Raw genomic sequence first — 23,822 nt, 5'->3', positions numbered from 1 at the left:
TGTTGGATAACATTTCAAAGATGCTGATCATAATATTTTTCAGCCTTTAAAAAGAATACAATTCTAATACAGGTTACAACCTAGATGAAGCTTGAAAGCACACTAAGTGAAATAAGCCAGACACAAGAGTACAAATATTATATGATTCTGCTTATATGAGGTACATATAATAGTCAAATTCATAGACACAGGAAGTAGACTGGCGTTTACCAGGGTTTGGGAGGAGGTGTTTGTGTTTTACAGGTACAGAGGTTTAGTTTGGAAAAATGAAAAAGTTCTGTAGATGGGTGGTAGTGATGATGATTACACAATAATGTTCATGTACTTAATACAGCTGAATTGTACACTTAAAAATGATTAAAATGGTGAATTTCATTTGTGTATTTACCACAATAATAATTTAAAAAAGAATGCAGGGCAGGTGCGGTGGCTCACACCTGTAATCCCAGCACTTTGGGAGGCTGAGGCAAGCAGATCACTTGAGGTCAGGAGTTCAAGACAAGCCTGGGCAACATGACAAAACTTCATTTCTACTAACAATGCAAAATGCAAAAATTAGCCAGCTGTGTTGGTGTGCACCTGTAGTCCCAGCCACTCATGAGGCTGAGACACGAGAATTGCTTGAACCCGGGAGGCAGAGGCTGCAGTGAGCTGAGATTGCACTATTGTACTCCAGCCTTGGGTGACAGAGACTCTGTCTCAAAAAAAAAAAAAAAATGGAAAAAAAAACCAACCAAATAGATGCAATAAAAAATGATAAAGGGGAAATCACCACAGATTCCACAGAAATTCAATCAGAGAATATCCATCAGAGAATATTACAAACAGCTCTATGCACATAAACTAGTAAACCTGGAAGAAATGGATAAATTCTTGGACTCCTGTGTCCTCCCAAGCCTAAACCAGGAGGAAGCTGAAACTATGAATAGACCAATAACAAGGTCAGAAGTTGAGGCAGCAATTAAGAGCCTACCACACAAAAAAAGCCCAAGTCCAGATGGGTTCACAGCCAAATTCTACCAGACACACAAAGAGGAGCTGGTACCATTCCTTCTGAAACTATTCCAAATAATCCAAAAAGAGGGAATTCTTCCCAAATCATTTTATGAGACCAATATCATCCTGATACCAAAACCCGGCAGAGACCCAACAAGAAAAGAAAACTTCAGGCCAATATCCATGATGAACATAGATGCAAAAATCTTCAATAAAATATTGGCAAGCCGATTGCAACAGCAAATCAAAAAACTTATCCATCATGATCAAGTAGGATTCATCTCGGAGATGCAAGGCTGGTTCAACATATGCAAGTCTATAACGTAATTCACCACATAAACAGAACCAAAAACAAAAACCACATGATTATCTCAATTGACGCAGAGAAGGCATTTGACAAAATTCAATAGCCCTTTATGCTAAAAACCTTCAATTAACTCGGTATCGATGGAACGTATCGATGGAAAGTAATAAAAGCTATTTACGACAAACCAACAGCCAATATCATACTGAATGGGCAAAAACTGGAAGCATTCCCTTTGAAATCTGGCACTAGACAAGGATGCCCTCTCTCACCACTCCTATTCAATATAGTACTGGAAGTTCTAGCCAGAGCAATCAGGTAAGAAAAAGAAATAAAGGGTATTCAAATAGGAAAGGTGGAAGCCAAATTGTCTCTATTTGCAGACGACATGATAGTATACCTAGAAGACCCCATCGCCTCAGCCCAAAAACTCCTGAAACTGATAAGCAACTTCAGCAAAGTCTCAGTATATAAAAATCAATGTGCAAAAATCACAAGCATTCCTCTACACCAATAACAGACTTAAAGAAAGCCAAATCAAGAACGAACTGCCATTCACAATTGCTACAAAAAGAATAAAATACCTAGGAATACAACTCACAAGGAACGTAAGAGACCTCTTCAAGGAGAACTATAAACCACTGCTCAACAAAATCAGAGAGGACACAAACAGATGGAGAAACATTCCATGTTCATGGTTAGGAAGAATTAATATCGTGAAAATGGCTATACTGCCCAAAGTAATTTACAGAATCAGTGCTATCCCCATCAAGACTTTCTTCACAGAACTGGAAAAAACCACCACGAACTTCATATGGAACCAAAAGAGAGCCCACATAGCCAAGTCAATTCTAAGCAAAAAGAACACAGCGGGGGGCATCACACTACTGGATTTCAAACTATACTACAAGGCTACAGTAATCAAAACAGCATGGTACTGGTACCAAAACAGAGATATAGAACAATGGAACAAAACAGAGGCACCGGAGGCAACACTACATATCTGCAACCATACAATCTTTGATAAACCTGACAAAAACAAGCAATGGGGAAAGGATTCCCTGTTTAATAAATGGTGTTGGGAAGACTGGCTAGCCATGTGCAGAAAGCAGAAACTGGACCCCTTCCTGACACCTTACACTAAAATTAACTCCAGGTGGATTAAAGACTTAAACATAAGACCTGGCACCATAAAAACCCTAGAAGGAAATCTAGGCAAAACTATCCAGGACATAGGAGTAGGCAAGGACTTCATGAACAAAACACCAAAAGCATTGGCAACAAAAGCCAAAATAGACAAATGGGACCTAATGAAACTCCACAGCTTCTGCACGGCAAAAGAAACAGTCACTAGAGTGAATCGGCAACCAACAGAACGGGAAAAAATTTTTGTAGTTTACCCATCTGACAAAGGGCTGATATCCAGAATTTACAAAGAACTCAAACAGATTTACAGGAAAAAAACAAGCCCATTCAAAAATGGGCAAAGGATATGAACAGACACTTTACAAAAGAAGACATATATGAGGCCAACAATCATATGAAAAAATGCTCATCATCACTAGTCAGCGGAGAGATGCAAATCAAAACCACATTGAGATACCATCTCACGCCAGTTAGAATGGCGATCATTAAAAAATCTGGAGACAACAGATGCTGGAGAGGATGTGGAGAAAAAGGAACACTTTTACACTGTTGGTGGGAGTGTAAATTAGTTCAACCATTGTGGAAGACAGTGTGGCGATTCCTCAAGGCCTTAGAAATAGAAATTCCATTTGATCCAGCAATCCCATTACTGGGTATATATCCAAAGGACTATAAATCGTTCTACTATAAGGACACATGCACACGAATGTTCATTGCAGCACTGTTTACAATAGCAAAGACCTGGAATCAACCCAAATGCCCATTGATGATAGACTGGATTGGGAAAATGTGGCACATATACACCATGGAATATTATGCAGCAATCAGAAATGACGAGTTCGTGTCATTTGTAGGGACATGGATGAATCTGGAGAACATCATTCTCAGCAAACTGACACAAGAACAGAAAATGAAACACCGCATATTCTCACTCATAGGCGGGTGATGAAAAATGAGAACACATGGACACAGGGAGGGGAGTACTAAACACTGGGGTCTATTGGGGGGAAAAGGGGAGGGCCAGCGGGGGGGGAGGGGGAGCTGGGGAGGGATAGCCTGGGGAGAAATGCCAAATGTGGGTGAAGGGGAGAAAGGAAGCAAAACACACTGCCATGTGTGTACCTATGCAACTGTCTTGCATGTTCTGCACATGTACCCCAAAACCTAAAATGCAATAAAAAATAAAAAAATTAAAAAAAAAAAAGAACAGCATTCGGGGTGGACCCTGGGAGGGAAGTTTGCCTGGAAAACAGTGTAACCAGTGTAAGGCCCCAAAGCCTGAAGACTTCCTCCCACCACCCTGGTAGCATGCGGGGAAGAAGAGGTGGCCTCATGGATCATAGTGATCCCAGTGGAATGTTCAGAGGTGCCGTGGTGAAGACAGAGGTGGCTTCCATGGTGGCCAGGGCATGGACTGAGGTGGCCCTGGTGGGGGGGCCCTGGACCTTTGATGGAACAGATGGGAGGAAGACTAGGAGGACATGAAGGATCTGGAAAAATGGATAAAGGCGAGCACCGTCAGCAGCACAGACACCGGCCCTACTAGGTGCAGAGACCCCACAGAACTGCATTGACTGCCAGATTTATTTTTTAAACCAGAAAATGTTTTGAATTTATAATTCCATATTTATAATGTTGGCCACAACATTATGATTATTCTTTGTCTGTATTTTTCAACATTTATGAAGACACATTAAAACAAGTTAAATGGTAGTACGTGGAGTTTTTTTTCCCCCTTTTAAAAATGGTTAAGACTTAACAATGGGAACCCCCTGGGAGCATCAGTGTCATTATGGTGAACCCAGAAGGCCTCCAACTGTAACACTGTTCATGGTTGTGATTTTTTTTAAATAAAATTCCAAATGTTTATTTTAAAAATCTGTACTAGAGGATTCACTGATCAGCAGAAAGATGTTAAAGAGCATTTTCTTTTATATATCTATGTATGTCGTATTTTTGTATAGAGATCACTGCAGTGGGGCTTGCAGTGGGGGAGAGAGGTTGGGTTCAGCTCCAGAGATAATTTTCTTTTTATTTAATTCATTGATTGATAGAAGAAATGACTTGATTGATTGAAAAAATCCAAATTGCTAGGGTTACAGGCATGAACTGCCACAGCTGACCCCATTTTTAAAGAGATGGGGTCTCATTTGCAAAGATCATTTTCAACTGGCAAATGAAGTGATTAAAGACAGGGCCTGCTAGAAAGCTACACAAGCACTTACCTCTTGTACAAATGTGTCCACAGATTAATTCAGTAGCCCACCACCTTCAGAGTAATTCCTTAGGCTAGAAATCCAGTAGTGTGTCCCCTCCATTCCCACCCCCCACCCTGTCACATTTAATGAAGGATTTTTGTTAGAAAAGCCTTGCTGATATCCTGTCCTCAGAAAAGCGTCATATTTGCCATGGGTTGGGTGTTTTGTGTGAGCCATCTCTGCTTCAAAAGGCCAGAGAGCAAGGATTTCACCAGACTCGCTCACACCACAGCATGTATGACTATTTCTGCACCTGCTTGATCCTGACATTTGTATCTGCTTAGAACCCTGGGGACCTCTTGGCTGCCTCTAATCCTGAGAAGCTGCTGAATTTCTCCTATCATCCTCCTACAATGCAAATCAGGTCATGTCAATTTCTCAGAATTCTTCAGTAGACCCTTCCGCCCGGTTCCACTAACATTCAGAGTAAAATCCCAACTCCTGGCCTCCAGGGTCTGCACCTTGAACCTGCCCACGCCTCTCCCACCTCCATACCTCCGCAGACGCCCCACGCCTCTCCCACCTCCATACCTCCGCAGACGCCCCACGCCTCTCCCACCTCCATACCTCCACAGACGCCATTTGTTCTGCCTACAAAGCTCTTCCTCTCTCTACACTCTTTTGCTTCAGAGAACACAGCTGAATTCAGGAACGCCAAGTCCTTGCCTAGAAGGATATCATCTGTGCCTGGAATTTTACCTTTTTTTCCAGCATACTTTCAGCAGTGAAAGCATCCGGTTTGCAGAAAAAGAAGAGTGAAGCAGACACAGTAGAGAGAAACAGAGATGACTTCTCAGAAGGAGGGAGAGAGAAACCCAGGGGGCAGCTGCCTTTGTTCCTAAACCAGTCCAGTGCCCAGGTTTCTTTCCTCCTGGGAGGCACCTGAGCCTCTCGTTCTTGGGTTCTGGGAGCTGGTTGGGAAGCTCTTTTGTAGCCAACTGAATCTTGACCAGGATACAGCTCTGCAGACTTACCCCTTTCCTGGTGGTGAGGCCAGCCCCCAGCCACCCTGGAAGACCTGCTGGGGGTGGGCGAGGGGGAGCTGTGCTGGCTACCTGGGGTGGCAGCCTGCGCTCTCTGCTTTTGGAAGGACTGGTTTAGCAATCTGATATCTTAAAGTCAAATTAGGTAATCTGACTTTCAATCCACTCAACTGATCATCAAGAAAGAATGTAAAGGGCCAGGCAGTGGCTCATGCCTGTAATCCCAGTACTTCCGGAGGCTGAAGCAGGTGGATCACCTGAGGCCGGGAGTTCCAGACCAGCTGGGCAAACATGGTGAAACCCCATCTCTGCTAAAAATCCAAAAATTATCTGGATGTGGTGGCGTGCACCTGTAATCTCAGCTCCTCGGGAGGCTGAGGCAGGAGAATCACTTGAACACAGGAGGTGGAGGTTGTCGTGAGCTGAGATTGTGCCAGTGTACTCCAGCCTGGGTGACAGAGCAAGACCCTGTCTCAAAAATTAAAAAAAGAGAGAGAGAGAAAGAAAGAATGTTAAAAGCCAAAAGAAATGGCTAATAATTTCTTCAGGAGGAAGATCTCTAACCTCGAAAGACAAGAAGGAAGGATACCCACTATAACAGCAGAAACCATAAGAAATGTTTGCCACGGACAGGTAAAACTGAAACACCCAATGCTAATGTTAATACAGCATCTCCTTGGGTAAGTTACAGAAAAACGTTTTGTTCTAGATTCTTCACTTGCATATGCTCCAACCTGAGGCTCTCCTTAGGAGTTTAGGTAAAACGGGAAATGTGAGTAAGCTATACTTTGGGTTTTTAAGTTAATAACAGCAAGAAAGACCCAAAATAAGATTTTTTTTTTTTTTTTGATACAGGGTCTCCCTCTGTTAAGCCCAGGCTGGAATTCGGTGGCGCCATCATAGCTCACTGCAGACTTGACCTCCCAGGATCAAGTGATCCTCTCACCTCAACCTCCTGAGTAGCTGGGACCACAGGTGTGCACCACCACACCTAGCTAATTTTTAAATTCTTTGAAAAGATGAAGTCTCACTATGTTGCCCAGTCTGGTCTCAAACTCCTGGGCTCAAACAATCCTCCTGTCTTGGCCTCCAAAGTGTTGGGATTACAGGTGGGAGCCACCTTGCCCTGCCCCAAAATAGGATCTTGAAGTCAATATGTATATTCTTTTTGTCTTTTATAGTATTTTACATATTTATGAGGTACATGTGAGTATTTGTTACACAAGTAGAATGTGTAATGATCAAGTCAGGGTATTTGGGGTGTCCATCACCCCATGATGAGTATTTTTTTTTTTGGGAAGTAGACCCTGAAGAGTATTTTTATTTCTGTGTGTTGATAACACTTTCAGTCCTGTCTTCTAGGTACTTTGAAATATACAATATACTGTTGTTAACTATAGTTACCGTTGTCTGCTATTGACCATTATAACTTATTTCCTTTATCTAACTGTATGTACCCATTAACCAGCCTTTCTTCATCTACCGTTTCCCACCTGCATACCCTTCCCAGTGCCTGGTATCTTCTGTTCTACTCTCTTCCTCCACGAGATCCAGTTTTTTAGCTCCAACATATGAGTGAGAACATGCAATTGGTGCCTTTCTATGCCTTCGCTGCCTGGCTTATATTACTTAATGAGATCCAGTTCCATCCAGGTTACTGCAAATGATACGATTTCTATTTTTTTGAGGGGGGGAGACAAAGTCTCACTCTGTCACCCAGGCTGGAGTGCAGTGGCGTGATCACTGCTCACTACAGCCTCCACCTCCCAGGTTCAAGCGATTCTCCCAGCTACTGAGTACAGGTGATCACCACCATGCCTGGCTAATTTTTGTAGTTTTAGTAGAGACAGGAGTTTCACCATGTTACCCAGGTTAGTTTCGAACTCCTGACCTCAAGTGATCTGCCCTCCTCAGCCTCCCAAAGTGCTGGGACTCCAGGTGTGAGCCACCGAGCCCGGCCACAAATGATATGATTTCATTCTTTTTCGTGAACCAATAGTATTTCACTGTGTAGATGTTCCACATCTTCTTTCTCTGTTCATCTCCTGATGGATACTTAGGTTGATTTCATCTCTTGGCTATTGTGAATAGTGCTGCCGTAAACACGCAAGTCCAAGTAACCCTTTGATATACCAATTTCTTTTCCTTTGGGTAAAATATTCAATAATGGGATTGCTGGATTGAGTGGTGGTTCTGCTTTTGGTTTTTGGAGAAATCCGTATGTTGTTTTCCATAATGGTTGTACAACTTTACATTCCACGGTGTACAGAGTTTCTTTTTTTCAGCATCCTTGCCAGCATCTGTTATTTTTGGTCTTAATAATGTGATCACCTGATGGGTTCTTCCTGCCCACTGCATGGACAAAACCAATTTGCTGAGACTGTGGTGTTACAGTAAAGTAAAAGTTTAATTAACACAAGGCCAGCCACACAAAGGAGCTAGAGCTAGAGTTATTCCTCACATCAGTCTCCCTGAGAACTCAGAGGCTAGACTTTTAATTTTTTTTTTTGGATACTGAAGTTCACTTTTGTCTCCCAGGCTGGAGTGCAGTAGCACGATCTCAGCTCACTGAAACCTCTGCCTCGGGGGTTCAAGTGATTTTCTTGCCTCAGCCTCCCAAGTAGCTGGGATTACAGGCATGCACCACCACAACTGGCTAGAGAGGCTAGAGTTTTAATGAATAATTTGGTGAATGAAGACCTAGGGAATGGGTGCTGCTGATTGGTTGAGGATGAAGTAAGAGGGGTGTGGAAAATTGTCCTGTACTGAGTCTGCTTCTGGGTGTCTGAGTCATGAGTCATGGGTCCAGGTTGGGTCAATTGGTTGTCAGAATGCAAAAGTCTGGAAAACATCTTAAAAGACCAATCTTAGGTTCTACAATAATTATGTTATCTATAGAAGCAATCTGGGAAGTTCATAAATTTTGTGACCTCTGGCGTATGACTTCTCAACTACATTTTGGCATAATTAAGGCCCCTCCTGTAATCCTAATCTCATGGCCTTTGAATAGTTTTACAAAGGTGATTTTTGGCCCCTGAGCAAAGAGGGCGTTAGTTTTAAGAAGGGACTATTATCATCTTTGCTTCAAAGTTAAATGTAAACTAAATTCCTTCTATGGTTAGCTTGGCCTATGACCAGGAAAGAGCAAGGACAGCCAGCCTTCGAGGCTAGGAGCAAGGTGGAGTCAGTCATGCTAGATTCTCTCACTGTCATAATCTTTGCAAAAGTGGTCTCATTCTAACTGGGATAATGTGGTATCTCACTGTGGCTTTGATTTACATTTCTCTGATGATTAGTGATATTGAGCATTTCTTCATGTACCTTTGGCCATTTGTATGTCCTCTTTTGAGAAATATCTTGTCATTTGCCCACTTTTTTTTTTTTTTTTGAGAAAAGGTCTTACTCTGTTGTCCAGGCGGGAGTGCAGTGTCATGACCAGGGCTTACTACAGTCTTGATCTCCTGGGCTCAAGTGATCCTCCCACTTCAGCCCTGTGAGTAGCTGGGACTACAGGCATGTGCCACCGTGCCCAGCTAATATTTTGTATTTTTAGTAGATGCAGGGTTTCACCGTGTTGCCCAGGCTGGTCTTTAACTTCTAGACTCAAGCAATCCACTCACTTCAGCCTCCTAAAGTGCTAGGATTATACGCATGAGCCCACATGCCTGGCCATTTACCCACTTTTTTTTAATGGGACTTTTAAAAATCTTATGGTTAACTCATTTGAGTTCCTTTTGTATTCTGAATATTAGTCCCTTGTAGGATGAATGTTTGCAAATAATTTCTCCCATCCAACAGGTTGTCTCTTCACTCTGTTGTTTCCTTTGCTGTGCAGAAACTTTTTAATACAGTTCTATTTGTCTATTTTTGTTTTAGTTTTTTGTGCTTTTGAGGTCTTAGTCATAAAATCTGCCTAATGTCCTGAAGTATTTTCCCTGTGTTCTTCTATTAGTTCTGGGTCTTATATTTAAGTCTTCAATCCATCTTGAGTTGATTTTTGTATATGGTGAGAGATAGGATCCACTTTTATTCCCCAGCACCATTTATTGAAGAGAGTGCCTTTTTCCCAGTGTATCTTCTTGGCACCTTTATTGAAAATCAGTTGACCATATATATATGTATTTATTTCTGTATTCTGTATTCTGTTCCATCGGTCTATGTGTTTTCTTTTATAGTAATACCATGCTGTTTTGTTTACTATTGACTTATAATATATTTTGAAGTCAGCTTTGTTCTTTTTGCTCAGGATTGCATTGGCTATTGAGGCTCTTTTTTGGTTCCATAAGAATATTATATAATTTTTTTTATTCTGTGAAAAATAATGTTGGTATTTTGATAGGGATTGCATTGAATTTGTAGAGCAATATGACCTTTCTTTTTTTTTAGACAGTCTTGCTCTGTTTCCCAGGCTGGAGTTCTGTGGTGCTATCTTGGCTCACTGCAGACTCTGCCTCCCAGATTCAAGCAATTCTTCTGCCTCAGCTGCCCAAGTAGCTACGATTATAGGCACCTGCCACCACACCTAGCTAAATTTTGTATTTTTAGTAGATGGGGTTTCACTGTGTTGTCTAGGCTGGTCTTGAACTCCTGACCTGAAGTGATCCACCTGCCTTAGCCTCCCAAAGTACTGGGATTACAGGTGTAAGCCACCGTGCCTGGCCAATATGATCATTTAAATGATATTTCTTCTAGCTTATAAGCATGGGATGTCAGTCCAATTGTATGTGTCCTCTCCAGTTTCTCTCATCAGTGTTTTGTAGTTTTCTTTGTAGAGATCTCTCACCTCCTTTGTTGAATGTATATTCCTATTTTATTCTTTTTTTATAGCTACTATAAATAGGATTGCCTTCTTGATTTCTTTCTCAGATAGTTCATTACTGGTATATAGAAATGCTACTGATGTTTATATATCGATTTTGTATCCTACAATGGTACTGAATTTATTTATTAAAGAGTTTTTTGGTGGAGTCGGGGTTTTTTTAGATATAAGATCATGTTAACAGTAAAGAGGGACAATTTGACTTTCTCTTTTATAATTTAGATTCCTTTTCTTTCTTTCTTTTGTCTGACTGCTCTGGTCAGGACATCCAAAACATATATTAAAAACAAAAACAAAAAACAGAGTCTCCCTCTGTCTCTCAGGCTTGAGTGCAGTGGTGTGATCTCAGCTCACTGCAACCTTCACCTCCCTGGCTCAAAGGATTCTCCTGCCTCAGCCTCCCAAGTAGCTGGGACTACAGGTATGCACCACCATGCTTAGGTAATTTTTGTATTTTTAGTAAAGACGGGGTTTCATTATGTTGGCCAGACTGGTTTTGAACTCCTGACCTCAAGTGATCCACCTGCCTCGGCCTCCCAAAGTGCTAGAATTACAGGTGTGAGCCACCATGCCTGGCCTACAATACTTAATTCTTCCATGGCTCATATCTGTAGCTGATTTCCAAGGGGAGAAACCAAAGGGCTGTTGCTATAAAGCTGCACCTGAAAACAAGTGGTCCCATTATCTCACTAACAGCTCCCAAACTGTGCAGGGTCCAGGCATCCTCACCTGATCCTCCGGAAACACTCTCCAGCTCTGCAAGCTGATTTGCTGCTGACACAGAGAGGCGCCCAGCAAAAGCAAGGACTTGCGTCTATAGAGAACACTTAATCAGATTGTCGGGGCTAGCTGGGCTCCTTGGGAAATGGAGGGTGCAGTGGGCGCCAGGGCAGGGGGAAAGCTCATCAAGAGCAAGAGCAGGGTGCAGGGAAAGAGCAGAAAATAAACCTGAACTCGGTCTTGAATTCAGTTAAGTGTCAGCCACCGGAAAGCAATTTAAACAGACGGCAGCTGCCTCAGCTGCCAGTGCCTGCGGGCTCATATGACCAATCCCGGCCGTGTAGCTATTCTTAGTCACAGTTTCTCCAAACCAAATCCGCAGTAGAAGGGAAGAGACTCTTCCACCTATCACAAAGAGCTGTCCTACCTCCCTTTAGCTCTTGATTTTTACTGTTTGCTCTGCAGTCTCTGTTAGTCTCTGTTCTGGACATAATAAAATATGATTGTTAATTCAAGCAAAAGCTTGCGGTGACTTGGCAAAGCATTATCACGATTAATGGGAGGACAGGCAGAGGGTAAAAAGAGGTTGAAACTGGCTTTCCTTCTATTTCCCAACTCCTCTTCTTACTGATTATCTTAGCTATACATTTTTTTTAAAGCCTCTTGACTTCAAACGGGATAAAGCTTTCTTTCTTTCCAATGTAGTTAATGACTAGGACCTGCATCTGACATTTACTGTGTAATTGCAGTGACTATAAATGCTCCCTTTAAATCTGTGTAATTTCTAAGTCAAAATGTTCAGAAACCAACAGAAATGTTTATACTTAGATAAATTAACTGTGATTCAACAACTTTGTTCATGCTGTAATTTATGGAAGAGATTCCCTCCCCATCAGTGACGCTGGCTGAGTTGTGTTGTTAGAGACGTGCAATGTGTGCATTGGTGAGGCTTGCCTGGATCTTCCTTGTCAGGTTGGGTGTGTCTCATAAAATTAGTTGAAAGGGCTGGGCTCAGTGGCCCACGCCTGTAAATCCTGGCACTTTGGGAGGCCCAGGTGGCAGATCACTTGAGATCAGGAATTTGAGATCAGCCTGGCCAACATGGTGAAACCCTGTCTCTACAAAAAATACCAAAATTAGCAGGGGGTGGTGGCACACATCTATAGTCCCAGCTGCTTGGGAGGCTGAGGCAGTAGAATGGCTTGAACCCAGAAGCGGAGGTTACAGGTGAGCCGAGATCTCGCCACTGTACTCCAGTCTAGATGACAGAATAAGACTTCCTCTCAAGAAAAAAATCACAAAAAACAAACAGATTAGTTGAAAGGGAAAGAGAGAAACTGCAAGTGACAAAAGCACTTGAGTCTCAGGGGTGGCACATATGTACAGTGGTTGTAGACTTTGCGGGGAGAGGGATGAGGGGGTGTCATATTGTGGCTGAGATCACAGCCTTTACTGTCACACAGACCCGACTCTACTGCTGTGTGACCTTGGATGGGTTGCTTAATTTCTCTTAAGTTTTCATTTCTGTTTTCTCATGTGTGAAGTGGGGATATAAAAGACAATCTAGGCCAGGCATGGTGGCTCACGCCTATAGTCCCAGCACTTTGGGAGGCTGAGGCAGGCAGATAACCTGAAGTCAGGAGTTTGAGACCAGCCTGACCAATATGGCAAAACTCCATCTCTACTAAAAACACACAAAAAATTAGCCAGGCATGGGTTCACGTGCCTATGGTCCCTGCTACTTGGGAGGCTGAGGAAGGAGAATTGCTTGAACCTGGGAGTGGAGGTTGCAGTGAGCTGAGATTGGGCCACTGCCCTTCTCCAGCCTGGGCAACAGAGCAAGGCTCCATCTCCAAAAAAAAAGCCAGTCTACAAAAGATTGTTAAAAGGATTCCATGAGTTAAAAGATGCAAGGCATTAAATTCAGAAGAGAAACATCAGCTGTTGCTATTTTCTTTTCCTCCAAGACTATGCTGATTCGTTTTGTTATTGTTCTAATCCTAGCTCCACCTTACGACTGGAAGCTTGGGCCAGCTGCTAAAACCTGGTATTTCCTTTCTAAAATGGAGCTGTTAATATTTACCTGTTGGGATTACTGTGAGGATGACCGGACAGAATGATGTTCATGCAGAGTGCCTGACGTAGAGAGTGCCTGGCAGACTGCATGCGGCCAATCAATTTTAGGGCCCCCTTCTCACCCCTGCCCCTTCATGGGAAGAGCACAGGCTGAAATCATAGACTCTCTGGATGTGAGGTACTATGATAAAAGCCAAAAAAAAAAAAAAAAAAAAAAAACCAGGCTGGGTGCGGTGTCACACATCTGTAATCCCAGCACTTTGGGAGGCTGAGGTGGGCAGATCACCTGAGGTCAGGAGTTCAAGACCAACCTGCCCAACATGGTAAAACCCCATCTTCACTCAAAAAATAGAAAATATTAGCTGGGTGTCATGGCTCGCCTGTAATCTCAGCAACTCGGAAGGCTGAGGCAGGAGAATTGCTTGAACCCGGGAGGCGGAGGTTGCAGTGAGCCCAGATCACACCACTGCCCTGCAGCCTCCCCAGATGATTCTGATGTGAATGAAGGCAGAGTAAGACCCTAGATTATCTAGAGGTTTGAGGGTAGAGCCTAGGACAGTGAAACTTATCTACCTCTATTTTTCTTCTTTTGAGACAAGGTCTTGCTATGTTGCCCAGGCTAGTCTCAAGCTTTTGGACTCAAGCAATCCTCCCAACTCAGCCTCTGGAATAGCTGGAATTATAGGTGTAAGCCACCGCACCTGGTGCTACCTAACTCCATTCTCACCACAGACATAGAGTGTAAGTTCTCATCCTCACAAATGCTAGCCATTGGTCATGAGGAAGATTAAGCTCATGCTTATGCCTGAAAACCCATTTTCCTAGTCAGCTGGGGCTGCCATGACAAAAATACCACAGGCTCAGTGGCTTAAACAGCAGTCATTTATTTCTCACAATTCTAGGGGCTGGGAAGTCCAAGTCCAAGTTGTTGGCCTATTTGGTTCCTGGTGTAGTTCTCTTCTGGCTTGCGGATGGCTCTATCCCTTTGTTTCCTCACATGAAGGGGAGGAGGGGGAGTGAGAGAGAGAGAGAACAAGCTGTCTTGTGTCTCTTCTTATAAGGGTACTAATCCCATCATGAGTGCTGAAACTTCACATCCCCATTTAACCCTAATTTTTTTTTTTTTTTGAGACAGAGTTTTGCTCTTGTTGCCCAGGCCAGAGTGCAATGGCACAATCTCGGCTCACTGCAACCTCCGCCTCCCTGGTTCAAGTGATTCTCCTGCATCAGCCTCCCTAGTAGCTGGGTTTACAGGCATGCACCACCACACCCAGCTAATTTTGTATTTTTATTAGAGACGAGGCTTCTCCATGTTTGTCAAACTGGTCTCGAACTCCTGACCTCAGGTGATCCGCCCACTTTGGCCTCTCAAAGTGCTGGGATTCCATGCGTGAGCCACCGCACCCGGCCAACCCTAATTATTAGCACCTCACCAAGGCCCAACTCCAAATGCCATCACATTAGGGGTCAGGAATTTTAGGAATATAAATCTGGGGAGAACAGAACTCAAAGCATAGCACCAACTCCAAGAGCAGGCCTTGCTAACTAAAGCTTGGTTGTCCTTCAGAGCTCTAACAGCTCCAGGAGATCATTGTGAAACAGGCCTATTGTCACTTGTTAAAGGTTGTGCAACTCTCAGTGGCTGAACCATCAGATTCCAAACTTCATTCTCTTCATTATATCAAATAAGTGGCCTCGAAAGATCTGTAATGAGGACACGAGTGACCAGTCAGAAAAAGGGCAAAGAAACCAGTAACAAAAGGGAATAGGACAATTAAGCGCATAATAAACCGGGTAGAGGAGATAATGAAAAATAAACAAATAAAGGAAGAACGAATGAATGGGATTTAGGGCATGCAGCGATTACTTAAAAAAGGGACTGAAAAGTCTCAGGGAATCTTTTGTGAACATTAATTTTCATTAGGCCCAGCATTTTCTGTGTGTGCTTATGTTTACAGTTATTCTTGAACACTCCTTGCTCTACCCCGCTCTCCCAGGTCTTTTGACCTCAGGAAAAATCAGTCTAAAGAGATTGTTTTTGTCATCTCCGGCTGTCCGCGTTGCCCATCGGATCCAGCCTTTGTTTCTCTTGCAGCCTCATTGTCTCTGAGTGCAGCTTTAACCCTGACTTGAATCGTCTGAGAGACTGGGGGCTGACGGCTGAATCCAAGTCTCAGAGACACGCACTTTGACCTTTACAGTCCACCGACCTGCAAAATACATCAGTTGATACACAGAGGAAGAGATGGAAGAAAAAGTATCACGAAAGTGGGCCAAGGATTATCACAGGAGGAACAGAGACGGAGGGCAGAGTGGGCTGAGCAAAGACACCTTGATTAATGATAAGGCGACCAAGGGATAAGCTTTCATGCAGGCTGGGAAGGGTTCTGGTACCAGTGTTAGCAACCATTTCTTCTTTTTCTTTTCTGTTTTTCAGGCTAGGACTGAAGGAAAGGTGTTAAATACAATCTAGGGCGTGGTGGCTCACACCTGTAATCCCAGCACTTTGGGAGGCCAAGGTGGGTGGATCACCTGAGGTCAGGAGTTCGAGACCAGCCTGGCCAAAGAAACCCGGTCTCTACTAAAGCTACAAAAAAATTAGCCAGGTGTAGTAGCATGTATCTGTAATCTCAGCTTCTCAGGAGGCTGAGGCAGGAGAATAGCTTGAACCCAGGGGTAGAGATGGCAGTGAGCCGAGTGTCCCTGGGTGACAGAGCAAGACTCTCAGAAATAAATAAATCAATAAAATAAAAAATAAATAAATACAATCTGGAGTTGAGATTAAATATAAAAAATAACTTTTTAGAGAGAACTATTTTTTTAATAAAGGAAAAGATTATTGACACTTCTATGTAAGTCACCTTTAACTGAAAAATACTGAGGCATAATTATCATCAAACCCCATCTAGAAGTTTGGCAGTCTCTTGGGTACTTCAAATGCACACATTGTTTCATAAAATCTTTTTAGGAACTCCCTAAGGTGAATAGTATTACCCCCATTTTACAGAAAAGTAAACTGAGGCTTGAGGATGCTAAGGGACTTGCTAGGGACATAGGCAGTGGGTGGCACAGCTGAGTTGAGTTTAGGCCAAGTTGCCTTTGACTCTAAAGCAGGTACCATGGTCTTAAATTGCTTCAGACTAAGCCCAGGGAATGATCGAATTATCTGAGTGGGCTCCAAACCTGCCTTATCTTAGGGACTGAGTGAAAGGTAAGAGAAAGGAGAGAGGAATTGAGAGTGACCTCATGAGATGAAGTCTCCTGGTACTGCCTCCCAGTGTAAAGCCAAGAAAAACTTTCATTAGTTTCCCTCAAAGTAAATCCCTTTGCACTTGAATTAATGATGTAAGAAGTCCAAGATCAGGGTGCCTGCCTATTTAGTTCCTCAGTGAGGGCAACTGTCCAGCTGCCAGAGCTGTCAGAACTAGATGTGTTGCATGAGCCACTTAGTCTACAATTTGCTATCCAGTCCCAGCAGACTATGACAGTGAAGTTCAGAGAAAGAGGCCAGAGGCCTTGTCCCAGGCCGGGAGGACACCACTGAGCTGAGGGAGGAAAGCTCCCACCCAGGTTTGAAATGCAAGAAAAAATGATGCCTGGCCGGGTGCGTTGGCTCACACCTGTAATCCCTGCACTTTGGGAGGATGAGGTGGGAGGTCAAGTGAACTCCTCCTCACTTGAGGTCAGGAGTTTGAGACCAGCCTGGCCAACGTGATGAAACTCTGTCTCTACTAAAAATACAAAAATTAGCCGAGTGTGGTGGCAGGTGCCTATAATCCCAGCTACGTGGGAGGCTGAGGCAGGAGAATCACTTGAGCCTGGAAGGTGGAGGATGCAGTGAGCTCAGATCGCGCCACTGCACTCCAGCTTGCGACAGAGCAAGAGTCTGTCTCAGAAAAAAAAAAAAAAAGGAAAAAAAAAGAGAAAAAATGATGTCAGCAAAAAGATAACTCTGAAAAATTTCTTCCCTATGAAAGTAAGGAGAAACTGGCAAAAACGGGAGGAATCAACTTTTTTAGGGCTCTGGAAATTAATCAAATGTTGGCTGGAATTCAGGAAGTATGTATTCAAGAAAAATGGCTGAATCTCAGTAGTTAGAAAAATTAGAAAATAGTCGAGATGAGTGAAAACATAAACACAACATACCAAAACTTATGGGGTGCAGTGAACCCACTGCTTAGCGGAAATTTATAGCTGTAAATGCCAATATTAATAAAGACGAAAAGTCTAAACTCAATAATCTAAACTTCCACCTTAAGACACTGGAAAAGGGAGACTGATCCAAGATGGCCAATCGCTAACATCTTGGGACTGCAGCTCTCAGTGAAGGCGCAGAGAACTAGAGGACGCCACACTTTCAGACAAATTCTGGTCACTCACGGAGCAGAAGATCCCCCAGTGGAGGAATCACATGGGTTGCCAGCGCGACTTTCGTGGCCAGCGCAGCGGTTCCGCCGGCACCTTGGCACGGCAGCTCTCGGAGCAGAGTAAACAGGTTCGGAGGACCCACAAGGGCCCCCAGCACGACACCAGAGCCCGGCCCAGCAGCTGTGAAGGCACCTCGGCAGGGCAGCGCTCGGAGCAGAGGCGCAGAGTAAACGGGACTGGCTCCCCTTCTGACCGAGGTTTGGAGCCCTGGGAAGGCAGAGTCGCCCACTATGGACACAAGAAGGAAGCCCGACAGGAGAATCCTGGGCAGAAAAGCACCATCAGTTTTAACGCCGCTGCTCTGGCCCTGGGAACTAACAACCTGGACGTCCACTCAAGAGACCTAATCTGAAAGTTGGTAAATTCAAAGACCACAGGGGGATAAACTTACAATGACGGGAAGAAACCAGTGTAAAAAAGCTGAGAATATTCAAAATCAGAACGCCTCTCCCTCTAAAGATGATCACAGTTCCACATCAACAATGGAACGAGGCTTGATGGAGAACGAGCGCATCCCAATGCTAGAATATCGCTTCAGGGAATGGATAATAACAAACTTCGGTGAATTAAAAGAACATGTTGTAGCCCAACGTAAAGAAACTAGGAACTTTGAAAAAAAAGTTTGATGAAATCCTATTGAGAATAGACAACTTAGAGAGGAGTATGAGTGAATTAATGGAACTGAAGAATACAATACAGGAACTCCGAGAAGTTTGCACAAGTTTAAACACTCGAATTGTTCAAGCAGAAGAAGGGATATCAGAGGTCAAAGTCCAACTTAATGAAATAAAACACGAAGAAAAGATTAGAGAAAAAAGGATAAAAAGGAATGAGCAAAGTCTCCAAGAAATGTGGGACTATGTGAAAAGACCAAATTTACGTTTGATAGGTGTACCTGAATGCGACGAAGAGAATGAATCTAAGATGGAAAATACCCTTCAGGAAATTATTCAGGAAAATTTTCCTAAACTAGCAAAGCAGGTCAATATTCAACCCCAGGTAATACAGAGAACACCACAAAGATATTCCTCAAGAAGAGCAACCCCAAGGCACATAATCGTTAGATTCACTAGGGCTGAAACGAAGGAGAAAATACTAAGGGCAGCCAGAGAGAAAGGTCAGGTTACCCATAAAGGCAAGCCCATCAGACTTACAGCAGATCTCTCAGCAGAAACTCTACAAGCCAGAAGAGAGTGGGGGCCAATATTCAACATCCTCAAAGAACAGAACCTTTAGCCCAGAATTTCATATCCAGCCAAACTAAGCTTCACAACTGAAGGAAAGATAAAATCTTTTATGAACAAGCAAGAACTCAGAGATTTTATTACCACCAGGCCTGCTTTACAAGAGCTTCTGAAAGAAGCATTACACACAGAAAGAAACAACCAGTATCAGCCCTTCTAAAAATATACCAAAAAGTAAAGAACACCAACATAAAGAAGAATTTACACCAACGAATGGATAAAACAGCAAGTTAACATCAAAGGGCAGTAACCCTAAATTTAAATCGACTAAATCCCCCAATCAAAGACACAGCCAAAACCCAATGGCATGTTACATCCAGACCTGTTTCACATGCAAGGATACACAAAGACTCAAAACAAAGGGATGGAGAAAGATTTACCAACCAAATGGAGAGCAAAAATAAATACATAAATAAATAAAAAGCAGGAGTTGCAATTCTCGTATTGGATAGAATAGATTTTAAAGCAACAAAGATACAGTGGTAAAAGGATCAATGCAACAACAAGAGCTAACGATCCTAACACCCAGATACATAGAGACTTAGACTCAATGAGACAGAAAATTAATAAGGATATCAAGGACTCGAACTCAGATCCGGAACAAGTAAACTTAATAAATATTTATAGAGCTCTCCACTTCAAATACACAAAATAAGCATTCTAGTCAATACCACATCACACGTACTCATAGGTTTAAATGAAACATTGATTGGCCATTATTAATACCCATTTTTTTAAGAATAACGCAATATTTCCACTCCCTCTCCCTCTTTCTCTTCGTCTTTCTTCCTCTCCTTTACTCATTTTTTTCTTCTTTCCTTCACTCAAAAAAAAAGAAATCAACTTGTAAACCTCTAGATCCAGGTCGGCAATATCTCAATTCCTTCCTTCCCTTCCCTCCCTCCCTCCTTCCCTCCCCGCTTCCTCCCTTCCTTCATCCCTCCCTTCCTAAAAAAAAAGACACTGGAAAAGGAAGGGAAAACGAAACCAAAAAACAAGTAAAAGGAAGGATATAATAAAGACTCTAATGGAAATCAGTGAAATTCAGAATAGAAAAATGAGAGAAAATTAACAAAACAAAAACGGTCTTTGGGAAGACCAACAAAATTGACAAAATTAGCTAAACTAAGGAAAAAGAAGACTCGATTACTAAAATTAGGAATGAAAGGGAACACACAGCTCCTGGCCCCACAGAAATAAAAAGTATATATGAGGGGATATTTTGAACAATTGTATGCAAAGAAATCAGACAGCTGACACTAAATAGACAAATTTCTAGAGAGAGACGAACTGTCTAAACTGATCCAAGAAAATACAGAAAATCTGAAGAGACCTATCACAAAGAGATTGACATAATAGTAAAAACAAAAGCAAAATTAAAAAAAAAATACTTCCAACAAATAAGAGCTCATCAAATGTAAGAAAAGAAAGGATTAATAGACTCAAGTGACTGAAGGAAGGAAAAGGTGTTAGAATTTCAAGCCCTCAATTATCCCACCTTCCTGTTTTTTCAAAAAAAGTCATGGTTTAAAAAAAAAACACATAACATGTACCACCTTAGCCATTTTTAAGTGTATATTTAATATTGTTAAGTATATTCACATTGTTGTGAAACAGATCTTTCAGTCTTTTTCATCTTGCCAATTTGAAACCCGATACCCATTCATTAATGACTCCCCTTTCCCCCCTCCTCATCCTTTGGTATGTAATATTCTGTAAATGTAACATTTGGTCTGTAACATCCTACTTTTTGTTTCTGAGGTTTGACTACTGCCTCATATTAGTGGAATTATACAGTACTCATCTTTTTGTGATTGGCTTGTTTCACTTAGCATAATATTCTCAAAGTTCAGCATTTAATGAGATTTTCTTCCTTTCTAAGGCTGAATGGTACTCCATTGTATGCATAGACCGCATTTTGTTTATCCAGTCATCCTTTTGTGGACTCAGATTGCTTTCACCTCTTGGCTACCATGAGTAAATGCTGCTGTGATCATGGGTATGCAAACATCTTTTTGAGACTCTTCTTTCAATTCTTTTGGATGTATACCCAGAAGTGGAATTGCTGAATCATAATGGTGCTATTTTTAATTTTTTGAGAAACTGCCTACTGTTTTCCATAGAGGTTGCAACATTTTATAATCCCACCAACAGTGTGCAAGGATGCTGATTTTGCTACATCCTGGCCTTGTTATTTACTGGGTTTTTAGTTTGCTTTTAGTGGTGCCTCCTAATGAGTGTGAGGTGATATCTCATTGAGGTTTTGATTTGCATTTCCCTGGTGATAGTGACATTGAGCATCTTTCCATATGCTTGTTAGTTACTTGTGTCGCTCTCTTTTTTTTTTGAGACAGAGTCTCACTCTGTTACCCAGGCTGGAGTGCAGTGATGTGATATTGGCTCACTGGGACCCTACCTCCTGGGTTAAGCAATTCTCCTACCTCAGCCTTTCAAGTAGCTGGGACTACAGGCATGCACCACCATGCCTAGCTAATTTTTTTATTTTTAGTAAGGCGGGGTTTCACCATGTTGGCCAGGCTGGTCTCGAACTCCTCATCTCAAGTGATCTACCTGCCTTGGCCTCCCAAAATGCTGGGATTACAGGCATGAGCCAATGCCCGGCCTTATATATCATCTTTAGAGATGTTTATGATGTCTATTCAAGTCCTTTGCCCTTTTAAAAATTGGGGATTTTTTTGGTTGAGTTGTAGGAGTTCTTTATGCATTCTGCATATTAACCCCTTTCAGATATGACTTGTTACCATTTCAACCCATTCTGTAGGTTCCCTTTTTACTTCGTTGATTCTATTCTTTGACACACAAAGATCTTTAAGTTTTATATAGTCCCATTTGTCTATCTTTTCCATCTTTTATTTAAAAAAAACATTGGAATGCTTTACAAAACTGCATCTCATTCTTTTGCAGTGGCTGTGCTAATCTTCTCTGTATCGTTCTAACTTTAGCTTATAAAAGCTAGCACCCAACCATCCTTTTAAAGTCGATTTTCTTTTACTTATTCCAATCTTACTTTTCAAGCAGACCCCCCTCCCCCACCCAGTTATCCTATACCTTGATTCAGTGACTCTCAAATTTGAATGTGCACCAGAATCTCTTGGAGGGTTTGTTCCATTGTAAATTGCTGGGTCCCACCACAGAGCCTTTGATTCAGTAGATCTGGGGTAGGGTTTGAGGATTTACGTATGTAACAAGATATCAAATGATGCTGGTACTAATAGTCCAGGACCACATGTTGAGGATGGATGCTCTAGTCAAATTCAGTCGTTCTATGTGTTTTTAGAGATGATTGGCCTTTGCTTATGCTTTTTTTTTTTCTGCCCAGGAGGCCCTTTATTCAGGCACCTCCTCTACGGGCTTTCACTAAGCCCTTAAACTGGAATGAATGTCTCTCCTGAGTTTCTATGTCACTTTTTATTTATTTTATCACTTTTCCCCTACCTTTTACTTTTGTTTGTTTGTTTGTTTGTTTGTTTTTGAGACATAGCCTTGCTCTGTTGCCCAGGCTGGAGTGCAGTGGCATGATCTCAGCTCACTGCAACCTCCGCCTCCTGAGTTCAAACAATTCTCATGCCTCAGCTTCCCAAGTAGCTGGGATTATAGGCATGTACCACCAAACCTGGCCATTTTTGTATTTTTAGTAGAGATGATGTTTCACCATGTTGGTCAGGCTGGTCTTGAACTTCTGACCTCAAGTGATCCGCCCGCCTCAGTCTCCTAAAGTTCTGGGATTACAGGCGTGAACCACGGCACCCAGCCACCTTTTACTTTTGATTTGACTTATTTACATACCAGTCACATCCTCTATTAGGATAATAAGGTTTTGGATGTCAGTGCTCATGTTTAACTTATCTTTATACGTCCTTTAGTGCCTGGCAAAGAATCTCACCTATACTAGGCATGCAATGGATATTTGTTAAATGAATGAAAAAAAAAAAAAAAAAAAGGAAATACCCTATGAAGAAAAAGATAGCAGTATTAAGGAAAGAAAAACTGAATTAAAAGAAATAGAAAAAGGGAGATGATAACTGTGGTGGGATAAAGTGGTGGGAATTCTTCCAGAAGGGAATTTTGTTTTGCCAACTAAATGTGAGGCAAAAATAGACCAGGTCTTCCCAGCTGTTCTTTTTGTCTGATTTCTTGCAGCTGTGCTAGAATTCTTTTTTTTTTTTCCCCAGGCCAGAATTGCTAACCACCATGCCAGTAGGGTCCTTGTGATTTAATAAAAAGGAAAACACTGGGGGGCTTTAATTCCCAAACACTTAGGGTGTGAATCTGAAGGGGCACAATGTTCTATCTTATTGACCGAAATCCAGGCTGTGCCTTTCATCTGATGAACGATCATGATACTTTTCCCTGTGGAGAATTGAAAAGATGCCATTGTAATATTAAAAAAAAAAAAAGTATTGAAGAAATTTATGAGCTCTAGAATTTGTTGTTTATGCATAACATTTTTTTTTTCAAACAGGGTCTTGCTGTCACCCGGGCTGGAGTGCAGTAGCACGATCATAGCTCACTGCAACCACGAACTCCTGTGCTCAAGCGATCATCCCGCCTCAGCCTCCCGAGTAGCTAAGATTAGAAATGTGTCCCATCATAACCAGCTGATTTTGGTCAATGTTTTTGTAGAGACATAGGATCTTGCTATGTTGTTCAGGCTGTTCTCAAACTTCTGGCCTCAAGTGATCCTCCTGCCTTGGCCTCAAAAATGCTGGGATTATAGGCATGAGCCATCATGCCCTGGCCTATGCACAAAATTTTTAATTAGTGTTTTTTTCTTTTTTTTTGTGACAGAGTCTCACTCTGTCACCCAGGATGGAGTGCAGTGGCATG

The 23,822-nt window shown here is 42.3% G+C and overlaps 1 non-coding gene across 1 annotated transcript; it reads right to left on the bottom strand.

Moving 5' to 3' along the window:
• Window positions 1-21,854: 21,854 nt before the first annotated feature.
• Window positions 21,855-21,956, bottom strand: LOC118153298 (U6 spliceosomal RNA). Its single transcript, XR_004742553.1, has one exon. It is a non-coding gene; the product is annotated as a U6 spliceosomal RNA (small nuclear RNA).
• Window positions 21,957-23,822: the final 1,866 nt, after the last annotated feature.

The sequence above is a fragment of the Callithrix jacchus genome, chromosome 4 (assembly GCF_049354715.1).
Source record: "Callithrix jacchus isolate 240 chromosome 4, calJac240_pri, whole genome shotgun sequence".
NCBI lineage: Eukaryota > Metazoa > Chordata > Mammalia > Primates > Cebidae > Callithrix > Callithrix jacchus.
The sequence above is the reverse complement of the archived record's forward strand: the minus strand, read 5'-3'. Positions and strand labels throughout refer to the sequence as shown.